The sequence below is a fragment of the Notechis scutatus genome, chromosome 1 (genome assembly GCF_049901735.1).
Source record: "Notechis scutatus isolate UNSWTSFEM ecotype Mainland chromosome 1, rNotScu1.2, whole genome shotgun sequence".
Classification (NCBI taxonomy): Eukaryota; Metazoa; Chordata; class Lepidosauria; order Squamata; family Elapidae; genus Notechis; species Notechis scutatus.
Genome location: NC_142009.1, coordinates 304,715,089 through 304,731,107, shown reverse-complemented (window position 1 = coordinate 304,731,107; position 16,019 = coordinate 304,715,089). Strand labels below are relative to the sequence as shown.

General features: G+C 37.6%; 1 long non-coding RNA gene across 1 annotated transcript in view; it reads left to right on the top strand.

The window, feature by feature from the left end:
- Positions 1 to 16,019, top strand: part of LOC148133467 (uncharacterized) — a 37,680-nt gene that overhangs the window by 12,712 nt on the left and 8,949 nt on the right. Inside the window, exons 2-3 of the long non-coding RNA XR_015747412.1 lie at positions 2,345 to 2,442; positions 5,172 to 5,269. This is a non-coding gene — a long non-coding RNA (uncharacterized LOC148133467). The remainder of the gene's footprint in view (positions 1 to 2,344; positions 2,443 to 5,171; positions 5,270 to 16,019) is intronic.

The following is a 16,019-nucleotide window of genomic DNA, read 5'->3' as shown; positions in this document are numbered from 1 at the left end:
GTAGACAATTACTTCCACTGTTGAACAAAGTTTGATCAAACTGATTCAATCAGTCCTGGTATAGTGTCAAGGCAAAACATTATTTTAGTTTTATTATCTATACATTCTCTATTCTTTCTTCAAATCAATATTTTTTGACCTTCTTAGAGAAAAGTATAATTGCATAGTGTAATATAAAGCAAATGTTTATTTAAAAACAAAACAAAACCCAAACACATGCTTTTTGATTTGAGAACTTTGGTTATAACTTCCAGAACATGTTTCACCCTCTATGATTTTTTAAAGAAAATAGTAAAAATGAAATAGAAGCCAAAACCCAATCAACAACAACAAAAAGGCTAATTACTGTTTCAGTACTTGTGTTTATAATGGACATGGGTCTGTAACCAACTGATTTTCTCATTTCCATTAGCAGTTGTATAATTATTTCATCACAATTTCATATTGTAATAGGGACATATTTATCCATATTTTTCTGTACATCTTTCACTCATTTCAACATACATGTTTGCTCATTAGGTGTTGATTTAATTCACACATATGAATTAGTCATCCTAGATCCATTGCTGTTTTTAAAATGTTACCTTAGAATAGCAGTGTCAAACTGGCTTCATCACAGCTGCGTCATGTGACGTGTTGGGACTTTTCCCCCCTTTGCTAAACTGGGTGGGGGCAGGGCCAGCATGTGATGTATCTAGCCTATGGGCCACAAGTTTGACACCCCTGCCTTAGAAGCTGCTCAAGGATTCTAAATAGGAGCACAATGCTATTATAGTGAAATCAGTTTACCCATGGGTGTCAAATTCGCTGCTTCATGTTTTTCCCATTCACAGAGCTGGGTTGGGTGTGGCCTGCGTTTGATGCATTCAGCCATTGGTTGTGGCCTGCGTTTGATGCATTCAGCCCATGGGCCGCCAGTTTGACACCCCTGAGTTTACCATTCAGCTAACAGTGAACAAGGATTAAATATTAATTAAGTGACTTGTATACATGTGTGAATTTTCCTTGGTTACTTGTCTATTTTACCCTAAAGTCAAGCACAAAATTGAAGTTGTCCAGAGATTCAGTATAATATCACTAAGACTAATTATTTATTGTAACTCAAGAAAGAGTAGACATTACAGATAGTTGATCATCTCCGGCCATTAAGACTGATTATTGAACTAGTATCTTCTTTGGTTAAAATTCTGTATTTTTACACATTTCCATCTGGGTAAGAGTAATTTAGTTTTTCTTTTTCCTACACTCACTTGTAAATGACAGTTGCATATTTGTAGTCTTCATATTGAAAAACTCTAGCTAACTCTCACAAAATCTCTATTTCTCTCCCTCACTCTTACTCACACACACAGACATGCCTACACAAACGCATATTTAAAACATTATTCTCACTATAACCCCATGAGGTATATAGAAACTGAGACTGTAAGTTTCTGGTTTGCCAATTATTTCATACCAACAGTTCAGCTTCAACCACAACAATACAAGAACATACAACATATACAAACTCAATGTAAACAGCTCCAAACTTGATTGCAGAAAGTACAACTTCAGCAGCAGAGTGGTCAATCCCTGGAATGTACTACCTGACTTGTTACATCCTCAAACCCCAACTTCTTTACCCTTAAACTATCCACTGTTGACCTCACCCCATTCTTAAGAAGTCTGTAAGGGGCGTGCATAAGTGCACAATCATGCCTACCATCCCTGTCCTATTGTCCCCATTTATTCATATCTATTTCCTGTATTCATACTCAGGTTTATTCTTATACCTATTATCTTGTAAGTCATTGACAAATCAAATAAATAAATAAGTACATAAAAATGTTGTTCAACATCTCATGCCATGGTTGTAGACTTTTCATATTCTAAGGCTGAGATCCACTTTTTGTTTTAACTTTCGGAAACATGGGATTTCACTTGAATGAATTTCTTCAAGCAAATCTTAAACATCACTTACCATCACCTTAAATGGATTGTAATTAATTCTTAGTTACTGATTCCCTGAGTCTTTTGTAACATTTATCCTACCTGCTTAAGCATGAGGTATGACGCAGTGTTATTTAAATTCTTTTCATACTCACAAACACCTATAAAAGGAAATCTCATTCAAACACCATCCCTGCATATGTTCAAGCAATAAGACAGAGAAGAAACATATTTTTTGCAGAATAATATATTTTATTATGGTAAAAATAAGAATAAGAAATAAGAATCCTATGTGTAGGATTTTAACAAGTGAGATAAGATTTCTCTTTTTTCAGTGCAGAAGATAACTACATATACACGTACATACTGACATATAGGTATTGTACTTAGTAACTTTGTGTTCTTTGCTTCGTAGGAGGAGGAATCAGAATGGAATGAAAGGGACAAGCTGAAATGTAGCTGGATTTACATACGAATGTTATGTTTTCATTTCATTTTGGTCCCAGCTTAAAGGTTAATATTAAAAGCATTAGCAGTCTTTTCCATTCTCAGGCATATGAGCAAATTGCCAATATATGGAATTTCAATGCAGAAGTATTTTTTTTAAAGAAAACATAATTCCTACAGTTCTTACAGAGTCATCATTCTTTTCTTTTCTGTGTTCTTCAGATGACACCTATAATATTGCATATTGTTCTGGCATCATATTTTAAAAAGAAAATATGACAAACTGGAGCATGTCCAGAGTAAAGAAACAAAGTTGATAAACAGACTGGAAGAAAAGACTTATAAGCAACAGCTGGGGTTACTAGATATGTTTGGTCAATAATAATAATTTATTTGATTTATTTGCCCAGTTCATATATATTACTAAATTAATAGCTGAAATGCCATGCAGAGGATAGACTTGTATGGTATTTCTAAATAAAGACAAGAATTAATAGATTTAATTACAAGGAATTAGATTTCAATTGGACATTAAAAAAATTCCTAAGAGTGAGAACTGTTCAGCAGTACTATGGACTGTTTAGGAAGTGTGATCTCTCCTTTACTGGAATGTTTAAGCAGAAAGTAGATAGACATCTAGAGATAGTTCTCACTTAATAATTATCTGGTTTAGTAACTGCTCAAAGTTGTGTTGCCATAAAATAATCTCCAGCTTTACAAACAATCCTCACTTTTACAAATTTCACAGCATACTATGGTCACAAAATTACTATTTCAGTACTTCGCAACCAGTGTGCATTTATGATTGTCACAACATTCTGAGGTTACATGGTTGTGTGTTTCCCATCTAGCTTGTGACAAGCAGAATTAATGGAGAACACAGAAATAAAATTGTAAGTTCCAAACATGTCATGTTTTGCTTAATAACCAAATTGGATAAGCCTGTCAGGGTCAGATGGTTTTCCGCTTAGTGACTATGGCATTTAGTGATGGATCTGCTTGTCCTAATTGTGGTTGCTAAGCAAGGACTCTCTATATCAGGAATATTGGAGTAGACAATTCCTGCACTATGAATTATAGTAGACAATCTCCAAGGCTGCTTACAACCCTTATATTCTATTGTATGTTCTCTGAGTGCATTAAAAATCATGAAGGTATAAATATATGTTAATGTATGCAGAAAGGTAATGGCCAACTTTACTTATTAAGTAGGAAAGTAGTAAGTGTAAGGAAATAAATATGTTGAAATAGGCACACATATACATCATGTAACATTGATAGTATTTATAATGATTAATAACCATAGAATTAAGCTGGAAAATGGCACTATCCTGATACAGTGAGGAATGTAACATAGTGGATACTTCTAAAGCTCCACCATTTTGACTCCTCAAAAGTGACTTGAAAACAGTGTCAATCATCTTCAGGTCTGTTGACCTGTTAAATACTGAAGGCTAGGAAGAAACACTACCCAGGTTATAGTAAAGCAAGAACTAAAATAAGTTACCTCACTGCCCCTCCCCCCCAAAAAGGAAAGAAATGAATATTTGTATTTAAAAAAAAAAATGCAGGTTCATGCTTTGTATGTGACTTATCCCCTGCCTCAAAGAAAACAACAGTCATGTAAATTTTATCCCAGCTTCCATGACTGGCCTGCTAAGTGGCAAATGCCATACAATCAAGCAAATACTCTTTACAGGTTTTGTGAGGAGAGATAAAGCTCAGGAGGTGATATTTCCAGCGGGGAAATCCTCTGTCCAAAACCCTGTCAAAAACCAGAGTTTTCAACTGAAAACCGGCTTCATGCTCTGCAATTAAGTTTGAAGGAAGTCACTTCAGCTGTGGAAGAGAAACAATACTGATGGATAATTAGAACTTGAGCTGATAAGAAATGGATGCCTGCTTGATCATGTGAAGTGTTAGTATTACTTTATACCATACTGGTAAGATCAGACTTAGCCTACTGCATCCAGTTCTGGTCACCCTTATTCAAAAAGAGACTCTAGAAAGAGTGCAAAAAAGAGCAACAGAGATGATTAGGGGGCTGAAGGCTAAACTGCATAATAAATGTCCCATGCTTTTTCAAGAGGCAACTGGACTTTCTGGTTTTTCTTTGAAGATATTTCACTTCTCATCCAAGAAGCTTCTCCAGCTCTGATGAATGGTCACAGCAACTAGGAATGTCTAGTCTAACAAAGGGAAGGAGCAGAGGTGACATGATGGGCAGGCATCCATTTCTCATCAGCTCATTTATTTGAGGAACTACATAGAAAGGAAGGGGTCAACCTATTCTCCAAAGCATTTGAAGGAAAGACAAGAAGTAACAATCCAACCTAGAATTAAGGAGAAATTTCCTGTCAGTGACAAAAATTAATAACTGGAATGGCTTACCTACAGAAGTGGATGCTTAACCACTAGAGGTTTTAAATAAGAAATTGGACAGCCATTATCTAATTTAGAATAAAGCATATATCTACAATCTTTCCTTACATTCAGCATTTAATAGCAGATGTGTGCATAAAATGGATCATCACTAAGTTGCTGAAAAGTACCATAGTACTTGATCCTAGGTATTCAAGAGGTAAACTGGTATGTTCTTGCTAGATCAGACTTTAGATCTTTCATGACTTTTGAACAGGATAATGCATTCCTTTTTTAAAAAGAAAAATCTAATATATCATATTGCCATAAGAGAAAGAGTTAACCAATAGTTCCCAATCTTCTTTCAGAAACATGTTGCTAGGCTGAATTTTTGTGAAAACACAATGACACTAACGTTCCTGTCAACTGTGTAGGAGGAAGTTTGAATTAGCAATGCTGAGGGATAAGCAGTGGATTTCAAGCAGATGGATGGTGAAGGTTTTCAACCTTAAGATGGTTTTGTTGGGCAGAGGTGACTGATGCAATTACTTCAGCATGAATTTCAATTTGAATACTATCTGCAGGAGTAACTGAATGGCAAATACAATATAATAATCTTTGTGACACAAAGGCTGGATGGTAGTTGTACATGCTAAACTGTAGCAGAGGAATGCATCATAACATCTTCATGCAAATATTACAATTTATGTTCCTATATTAGGTAACGTAAACATGGTTTGTTATATTGTAGGTACTGCTGGCTACAACTTTAATAACTTCTGATGAAGCAAGCATTTTGGGGGCCTATAATTTATGACACCAGGTGTAACACTATTAGCTTTAAAACATTAGGTGTTTTTAATATTTACTATTTTGAATATAAAAAAGTAGTTGCAAGATTTCGATAATGGTGAGAACAAGCTTTAGGAAGCTGAGAATGACATGTATTTATATGCCATTTCTTTTATAAAGTTAATATGAAGTGGTATAAATTTTGAAAAGAAGTGAATAAGAAAAAATATATTAGGTAGGAAAATAATTTAAAAGGTTTTGAGAAAAGAAAGCCCAAATCCAACACATGCATAGGCAAGGCATGGATTAAGAAATGGGATTTCAACAAGTGAGTATCCTCAAATTGATATTTTGCCATTCTTAGTATATCTGAAAGGATTTCTCTTAATGTTTGTTTAGTTTGGTAATTAAATGGTAGCAAATGCACTTGTTTCCACATAGGCTTATCAGGGCATAACCAAGCGTTCTACCCAGTAGCATGGCCACTACATTCTGCACTATTACTATGAATTACAATATTGTATGTGTGAATGTGTGCTAGTTAGCATTTGAATGTGGCAATAGATGTTCCTGGCCATAGAGGAAATTGGCCTTAAATGTTAACAATTTTAGAAGTGTTCTACAAATTATAAATTTTTATTTTATTAAAAAACAGAGATTCTTAAATTCTGCAAAATTTATTAATTTTTATGCTACCCATCTCCCCTGTAAGACCATCTTTTCATTATGAATTCAATTCTCAGATGATGCAAACAGTCATTTTTTCATAATTATTAAGTGATAATTTTAGAGCGGTTCTTGGACCTACACTCAAATATTGGTGGTGGAGGGGTTACAGGTGATTCCAAGAACTTATCTTGGGCATTTTGGTTTGATCCAAATAATGATCAACCACCAACTAAAACAAGTGTATGATCACACTGACTGCATAAAGTTGCTAGAACTTTGGAGTAACAGATTTCTTTAGCATGAATTTTATCTTTCCCATATTTGTGGTATTACTCTGATCTTGTAATTTTGCTTTTAAAATGGTTAGCAATTGCTAAAATGCTTTGACCTGAAAAGAATCCAAATCTCCAAAATATAGACATGTATACTTTCATAAGAATTACAATTAACAAAATTATGGCTCTTTGGCATATGGATTTATCTTTTTTAGGTCTTTTTTAATTACAAATGACATTCTCAGACAACAAATATTACTAATCTGCTCAGTCAATGAAACAGGCTGTGTTATCCTTCCCTTCCCACTCCAAAGATCTTTATAAACAAAATGCCATATTGCATTTATGTGAAGGCCTCTTCTCTTAGGATTGCATAAGAAACAATGCCTTTTTTCCAACGTTAAAAGCTCCTATCAGCATACTCATTCCCCTGACATGGCAAAAACCCACAAATACCTCCCAGAATAAAAGATTTCTCTGTGCCAAAGAGGGATTGTTAAAGAGAACAGCTCTGGTTTACCTGGTCTCCCACGACAACAGACTTGATGGCAGCCAAAGAGATCCAAATGCAGTCAAGCATGACAGCTGACATCAAAGCAGGGAAGCCACACCTTGATCCAAAGTTTGCTCTACCTGCCAGGGCAAACCTATTAACATGACCACCCTGAGAATTCAAAGGAGCAAACACACACATGCACACACATAGCCCTACCTACCCCTCCGATTTCTTAAAAATCCAGTCTAGACAGACTTTTCTTCAGAAATCATCAATACTGACCTAATTATTCAGATCATGGGCTTTAGCATTACTCCTACCAAAGACTCAAGAAGAATAGTTAATTTTGTTTAATGGAATAATTGTATGTCATAATTATGTTTTGTGCGTGTGTATATGTGTGTGTTTAATTTTGACAATAAGGCTTTAGCCAAGTTGCCATCCCTCTTTGTAAATCTGCTAATAAATAGGCTGCTCAGAAAATGTGTTGGTTCTTCCATTGTTCCCTCTCTAGGCTATTTGGACTAGCTTAGGCTGATGGGGTGTGTACAAGTGTGTATATTTCTCTAATGATTGTTTTTCTCTGCAATTGTCTAGGGGAAAAAAAAGCTTTTCTTTTCATCCACTAATTCATTTCCCATGAATGGCAAGAGGAATAGAGTAGGGAAAAGGAAAAACAACATAACCAGGGGATTTTCAAATAAATGGCAAAATCGCTAACCAAGTTTGATTTCTGTAAGTCTTCAAGCAGAGAGGAGAAATCAGGAATAGCATGATTATTACAAGCATAGCATAGGCAATGAGTTATTAAAAAATGGCTAAATATTGTTTTCTGTCTTCTTCATGCTTAACTTAATCTAGATATTCATATATGGGTCTCCAACTTCCATATAAAAAGATATTTTAAAAAGGAATGTGTAGCCCAAAGCTTCTGCTCTATTGATTATTTATTCTGGTTCCCCAGCTTTTCCTTCTATTTTTATTTTTTAAAATGAAAAATGAATACAATATTGGTGAAATTATCACAAACAGGATATAAATTTCTTGCACCTATTTTGATTACAGATTGGCCAAGGAGAGTGTGCAAGAACCCTGTTTTCACTATACAAGCATCCCTCCTGCCTCACTGGCTTCCCATAATTCAGTTAAATCATAATGGAAAACTTTGGAGTCGTGGATTAGTGGGCAACTATAGAAGTTGAAATTATAAATAAGATGAAACATTTTCAAAACTGAAAGTGCGATAAGCAGGGCAATGGCAAAATAATGGTGAAATATGTGTGCAAAAAGAAAACAAATGCCCCCTTGCTGCAATAAAGTAAATTTTAAAACAAAATCTGAAACAATGTTAAGGAAATTCATAGAAGAGAAAAAGTTTAGGAACAGGAATGTAGGATTTAAATGAAGTATTTGCAGATCTCATGCACTTGTTAACAACAAATCCTGTCAGATTAACCACTAGTCGCAGAGCGGCTAGTTTGGTAGGTTAAGAGAAAGTTGGGGACTGCCATTTGTCAGAAATGGTGTAGGGTCTCCTGCCTGAGCAGCAGGTTGGACTAGATGGCCGAAAAGGTCCCTTCCAACTCTGATTATCTGTTACATCTGCTACAATGTGTCTTGGTTTCAATAAAGCTTTTGCAAAGTTTCTCATTATATTCTAGAGGAAAAAATAAATAAATGTCAATTTCACAGTATTGCAGTCCAGTGTATTTAAAACTGGTTAACAACTGCCCCGAAAAGATTGTTATAAATGGTTCTATATCATTCTGGAGGCAAATATTGAATGGGATCCCCTGGTTCCATAGACCTGGTGATTTTATTTTTAATGACCGAGAGAATAGAAATAAAGAGATGCAGATGACCCCAAGCTAAAGGATTGCTTAATAAGTTGAAGGACAAATTCACCCAAGTGAATTGCATTACAGATATAATGTCCTCCAACTGGATTAAACAAAAATCACATGTAATTGGAGGCTATACCAGTAAGAAGGTCTAAAAATACTAATGGACCTATCCAGTTGAATATCAGCAAGCAGTGTGATGCAACAGTTAAAAGGGCCAGATCAAGACAGACAATGGTTCTACCATATCTGTTATACTGCACTGTGAAAGTGTTATAGAGCACCTGGAATGAGTTCAGAGGGGAACTAACAAGGTGGCAACCAAGTAGTTCGGCCAAACTGGTAGTAAAAAAAAGCCTCGATAGGAGGAAAAAAAAGCCTCTGGCAATCAGCTGGGAGGAGAAAGAAGAGAATAGCGCAGGATCCACCCTCGCACCTGCCCCTGTGGTTTTCTCTTTTTTATCCTCTCAGCTGATTGGTGCTGCAGGCCTCAGCTGGTGTGTGGAAAGCTGTGCGCGCATTAGGTGTGTTGCATGCACACAATCACCGAACCAGTAGCATACCACTGGGATGCTGTCATGTGCAAGGAGAACTAGGCTGTCATGTGCAAGGAGAACTCTGTTGAAACAGGGAGCAGGACAAGAACTCATCAGTTGAAATCAAAAAGAGTGATGAGGATAAGAGTTGTTAAACTGTCCCAATAAAAGCACACGGAGTGCCCTTTTCTTTTCCAACTGAAATGGCCTGGTCATAGTAGCCACTGTTTTTCAACTTCACAAAATGGGTAGACATAGCCACCACTGAAATTCTCAAAATTCTAGAAGTTGCTAAAGTTGGAAAACATTGATTTAAATCATTTGCTGCTAAGGAAATCCCAGTGAAATTTTAACAAACCATTTGTCTGTGTTCAAAGTGGAGCTCCCTTTTCCTCCTTCTGTGGAGTTTCACATTGGCTCTTGACAGCAAGAGGGATAAAGAATGTTATTATTCCTATTGGGAGTACATAACCCATTCTTCATATGAAATACACATTTGAGTTGCTAGCATTTCTGAAAATACATACCAGTATTTTGTCAGCTGTAGGGGGCGTGCATAAGCGCACCATCGTGCCTACCGTCCCTGTCCTATTGTTTCTCTTATTCTTTTATTTTTCTTATATGTACCCATTTCATGTATTCACAACTATGTATACACTTATACTTATTATCTTGTAAACAATTGGCAAATAAAATAAATAAATAAAATAAAATAAACTGTTCCAGCTGATGGAATCCTGGAGAAGGACCTTCTCTGCCTTTGTACTGGCCCTGTGGAACATCTTGCCCTCTGCTGTGAGGTTGGCCCCAACCCTCCTGACTTTCTGGAAGTGCCTAAAAACCTGGGTCTGCCAGTTAATTTGGGGCTCCAATGGAGGAGTATCACTGTGAAAGTGGTTGATTGATTAACCATGGACCTCACTTCTCCCCCCATCCTGCACCCACCCTCCCTCCCCATCTTTTAATTGGCCACAGTGTTTTGGATTTTGTATCACCTTATTCATGTTTCTAATTCATATAGATTTATTTTTTAATGATTATAAGCCGTCCAGAATTACCTTGAGGTAAGATGGGCAGCCTATAAATTTTAGAAATAAATATATTAATAAATTGCTGAAAATTGCCAGGAATCTCTCCTGTCATATTTACAAAAGCCCATGTTTGTCACAGATTTTAAGCATGGAGCCCTGTGTGGTTCTGGAAAAGTCAGGCTTATTAATTACCTGACTTTAATGTGCTTCTGTGCCAGGTAAAAGTTCTACAAACTGAGCTAGACAAATTCTCAGCCCATGTTCTCAGATCTGGGGTTCTTCTATCTCTGTTTACAAAGAACTGAAATCATTCTGAGGAAGATGCTGTACAAGTGCCGCATAATAAAACAGTTGTTTAGGAAACAATATTTTTCACCATGGAAATAAAAAATGAATATGCATCATGCCTAAGATCTAATGCACAGATGGCTCCAGGAGAAAGGAATAGGAAACCAACATTTTCTTAATACTTAGTTGTTCTAAACTTTAACTGTTAAGAAGGAGATGCCAATAGACTTATTTTAGCAAGAAATATCAATAGCCACAAATTAGGGGGAGATTATATGATAATATAAATTTGTTAATTATATAGGCAATGTGCTAAGTCATAATATGGTTTATTTGTCATTGGCTTAACATAAAATAGTATCCAAACATTGTGGTCTACAGATCCACTTGATAAGCATGAAGATTGAGCCAAATCAGCTGTACCTTATTCAATAGCAGTGGTATTTGTGGTAAAAACAAGTCACAAGTTATTGTGATGTCTGAACGTAGTTCTATTCCAGTTTAGTTATGTAGCATATGACATACTATGTCTGGGAAATCTACACATACTAGATACAATGTAGTTCTGACAACCCAGATTGCTAGTTCATTCCATTCGGCACTTGTGCGCCTCTCCTTTGTGCACTGTGGAGGGCAAACTAGCACTGCACCAGTTAGATAGTGGTGCACAGGTTGCTGGTTCTTCCAGGGTCAGTTGGTCTTGCCTTGCCTTGTGTTGTGATGCCTCACATCTGGCAAGGTCCAGCACCAGCTTTCAGTCTCTGCATACACAAATGCAGCTAGATACCCGTACGCCCATTTATCTACTTGCAATATTGTCTGCTTTCAAATTACTGGGTAGGCAGGAGCTAGGGATTCAGCAATGGTGGCTCACTCTATCTCACAGAACTGGGCTCGAACAACCAGAGTGCAGACCATTTCTGGCTGGCAATTCCAGCATCATTAAGCCTTGTACCACCTTGTCCCTATTCTATTCCAGTAATGGAATGGAATGGAGGAGAAGGCCCCTTCTGTTGTGTACCCAGATTTTGCAGTGCTCCTCCCCTGAATCCAATCTGATTTGCAGGATCAGGCCTTTCACTTATGTATCTGGGTTTTAGCAACCACAAGCTGGCTGTATATATAATTGTCCCTCATAAAAATCTGTACTTTCTTAATCTTGTATTATGGTCTTGCTTATATTATAGATCTTAACCCACCCTGATACCCTATCCTGTGGGCATGCTATACATTTTTAATTTAGTTGATTAATTAAATCTCAATATAGGTGCATCTAAAGAGAAAGAAACATTAAAAATAAAGGAGAGCCATCTTTGTGTGATTGGCCATGATCAGGCAGGATCTTGGGATTACTTTTTCATGAAAACATGTTTTAATAAAAGGCAAAAGTTTTTGTGAATCACAGTCCACTTTTATCAGTTTTGCTGTCATTCATAAAAGTTTATATCTTTGAATAACATTTATTAGTCTGCAAAGATACTGTTGGACTCTTCCTGATTTTGAAAGAAACTGTAGAAAGCAATGGAGGTCCTGAGCAAAATCCTATTAAGGCCAATTACTTGTTTTCTAGCCAATGGCCTAATTATAGTCAGGACTGATCTTTTAGTGAAGTAAAGTAAGATTGCTACCTCAAGCTAGAGATTTTTGATGTCACAATTAGGTCAGCAATTTTTCAGTTATTGCACTATTCAATATTGTAGTTTTCATTATCAACAAAAGTGAGAGATTATGGGATTATGTGCCTTGTACACTGAAATATAACCCCATTTTAGGCAATGATGAATTTATAAAATTCACATTGGATTGAGGCCTATTCTCCTTCCAAAGAGTTCTAGTGAAATTATAGCTACTTAAAACAGAAAATGGGAAAAAAATGAAGCCCATGCAAACACTTTTTAAAATTGGACTTCAGAAAGAAAAAAAAATCCAACAACCTTGAGATTTGATATTCTTGGATAATTTCTAATGAGAGCACTTTCCCTTTAATTATTTTGTGGTCACCATTTCAAAGGTGATTAAAGCTGTTCTTCCCTAGATGCGGTTACGGATTTAATGCAAACCTGGTCTTTCTTGTGGTTTTTATCACAGTAATTAAATTTGGCTTGCTAACAGACTTTGTGTGGCATGAGGGATTTCACCAAGCAAAATGATTTCCCCTCCAGGTAATGTTAAATTTAGGAAAATATAATTAATTATATCAGACAGGTATCTATTATACATCATGCACACATTCTTAAAAGGCTGTGTGTCCCTGTGTGTGTGTGCATGTGTGTATTTCTAAACAGAAACCACCATTTCTTGTTCTGTTCACTTCTACAGTAGCTTCAAAGGCCTGTTTTGACAAATCCATTTGTGATTACTGTTTTCGGGGGAGGGAAATGACTTTCCTTGAAAATTAGATATGCCTAAATAAGAGATGTCTGTATTTGGCATGTAACTTCCTTTCTGCATTCCTTTCAAACTTTTCGTATTCTTACCACATGTTGGTGCTTATTCAGATACTATTCATCTATAGGACAATGGCCAGGACTAAGTCTTTTCACCTAACATGAACTGAAGGTTGGTTGGTCTAGACATGCAGTGCAGGAAGACAGAAGAAAGCTGTTGTTATGTATTGAAATGAATAGCTAAAGTTAGTGACTGAAGTTCTCACTCAGGTCCACTGTTGAAGCAGGAAAATACTTTGTTCTGATTGGTTGACTGGCTGACAGCTTCCTATAAAAGGAGCGCAGTCAGCCAGGCTGTTGTTGTTCGTATGAGCTTAATAAAAGAGTTTTGCTGAAGATCACTCTAGCTTCGCTTCCATTCTCACTCTGAACATAACACTGGTGACAAAGTGGGATCAGATGGAAACAGAGGCTGCAAAGAGCTGATCACAGATCCACTCAAGAGCTGAGCACTGGAGATGATCCATTGTTCATTGCAATGCCATTCATTGATCATAGATGCATCAGCCCAGATTGACTAGGGCTTTCAATGACTAGTGGAAATGACTGCAATAACGCTGTTTATTCCATACAACCCAGCCTCTGAGACATGAGATTCATACATTGTTCATCTCAAATGCTTCCTCGAAGCCAATGATTTCACCAGAATCTTGGACAACAGAAAAAGGACACTGCTCCTAAGCTACTGTGGCCCAGACATCTTTGAGATGGCCAGGGCTCTCCTTGCTCAACAGGCCATTCAGACAGCACTGTGGGATATGCTGCAGAACAAACTATGGAATCATTATGTGCCAAAACCTTCACGGATTGCTCACCAACATGCTTTTCATCATAAAAATCAGGCAGAGGGTGAATCCATTAATGCATATGTTGCAGCCCTTTGAAAAGCAGCATTGTATTGCGAGTTCAGAGACTTAGATGATGTTCTATTGGACAGAGTGGGGTGAGGGACATTAAGTTACAGTGACATCTCCTCACAAAAACTAACCTCACCCTGCAGATGGTACTCAACGAGGCACAAGCTGCCAAAGTGTCAAATCAATCAACGGCTGAAATCCAGAAATCAAAAGCTCACCATCATTGCATAAAGCATTTGCTGTGCATCATGACAATTTGGATCACAGGGAGTCAACTGATGATGATGAGGATGTCTATTGGCTCAAATCACCAAAAAGACAAGGTACAGCTACAAAGAAGAAACAAACAGCATGTGTGGGTTATGGCGGCAACCACCCAAGAGCAGTGTATAAATTTAAGAACACCATCTGCCAAAGGTGTGACAGGAAGATACATTTAGCCAGAGTCTGTTGCACCAGACAACCTAAAGCCAAACCTGCCCCAGAAGATCACAACAAAAACAACAGAATCATGGAGAAGACTGTTTCACCATCTCCAAAGGCACCTGCCAGGCAGAAATAGTTGTTGAGCAAGCCAGCCTCTCCTATACAAAAAAGATACATGTCACCATCATGATTGAGGGTTCCCCTTGTCGCATGCAGGTGGATACATGATGGTCCATGACCATCATCCTGGAGCAGGATAAAGAAATTGGTGGCAAGAATCTCTAAAAGTCAGCTGAAGTATTGCCATCTTCATCTCTGAGAAGGAAACAGCAATCCTGTCATTGGAAGTGGAACCTTCCAAATCTCATTCAAAGACTTTGTGGGCCCACTATGACTGATCATGGTAAATGGCTCCCTACCAAGTCTTTTGGGTTTGGACTGGTTTTCTTCTCTGGGTCTGGGAGTTAGTGGCATCAATTCTATCAGTGACTCTGATATTGAGACCCTGATCCAGGAATTTGCCGATGTTTTTGAAGGAGACCTCGGCAAGTATAAGGGCACACTTTCTCCTTCAACCTTGATCCTCAGGTTGATCCAATCCGAATGAAGCCACACAGGGTGCCATTCACATTACGTTCCAAGGTGGATGAACAACTAGACAAACTGATAACTCAAAGAATGGTGGAACCAGTCGACCATGCAAAATGGGAGACCCCAATTGTGACTCCTGTAAAGCCAGACAGCTCAGTCCACATCTGCGCAGACTATAAATTTACTTTAAACAAAGTTTTGCAGCAAAACGCATATCCGGTGCCAGTAGTGCAACATCTACTTCACTCTCTGGGTGAAGGGAGAGTTTTTGAAAAACTGGACCTTGCTCAAGCATATCAACATCTTTTGGTTGATGATGCCACAGCTGAAGCCCAGACAATTGTAATGCATCGAGGAGCCTTTAGGTGTCGCTGGCTACAGTTTGGAGTGAGCATGGCACTAGGACTTTTCCAGAGCCTAATGGCGGGCCTTTTACAAGGCATTCCAGGCATCTTTCCTTATTTTGACAATGTTTTAGTATCAGCAGCCGACAACACAGAACTCCTCGACTGTCTGAGAGCAGTATTCAACCGATTCCAAGAGGTGGATCTTAAAGGAAAAATGCAAGATTGCTATGCCACAGGTAGAGTTCCTAGGCTACCTTATCAATGCCTCAGGGTTGCATCCTACAAAGGCAAAGGTCCAAGCCATCCAGGAAGCTCCTACACCCAAGAACAAGACTGAACTCCAGGCATTCTTGGGGCTCCTAAATTTTTACAGCATATTCTTGCTGCACAAAGCTTCCATAGCTGAACCTCTTCACAGACTATTAGACAAAAAGACATCATCCTGGGGCCTAAAAGAAGCTGCCGCATTCTCCGCTATCATCTAACAGTGTCCTGGTACAGTATAATGAGAACCTTCCATTAGTTTTTACCTGTGATGCCTCCCCATTTGGCATAGGAGCATTCCTAAGCCCCAAGCTCCAAATGGAGAAGAGGCTCCAATCGCATTCTATTCATGGACTTTGTCATCAGCTGAATTAAATTACAGTCAGCTGGACAATGAAGCTTTGACTACGATCGCAGGTGTC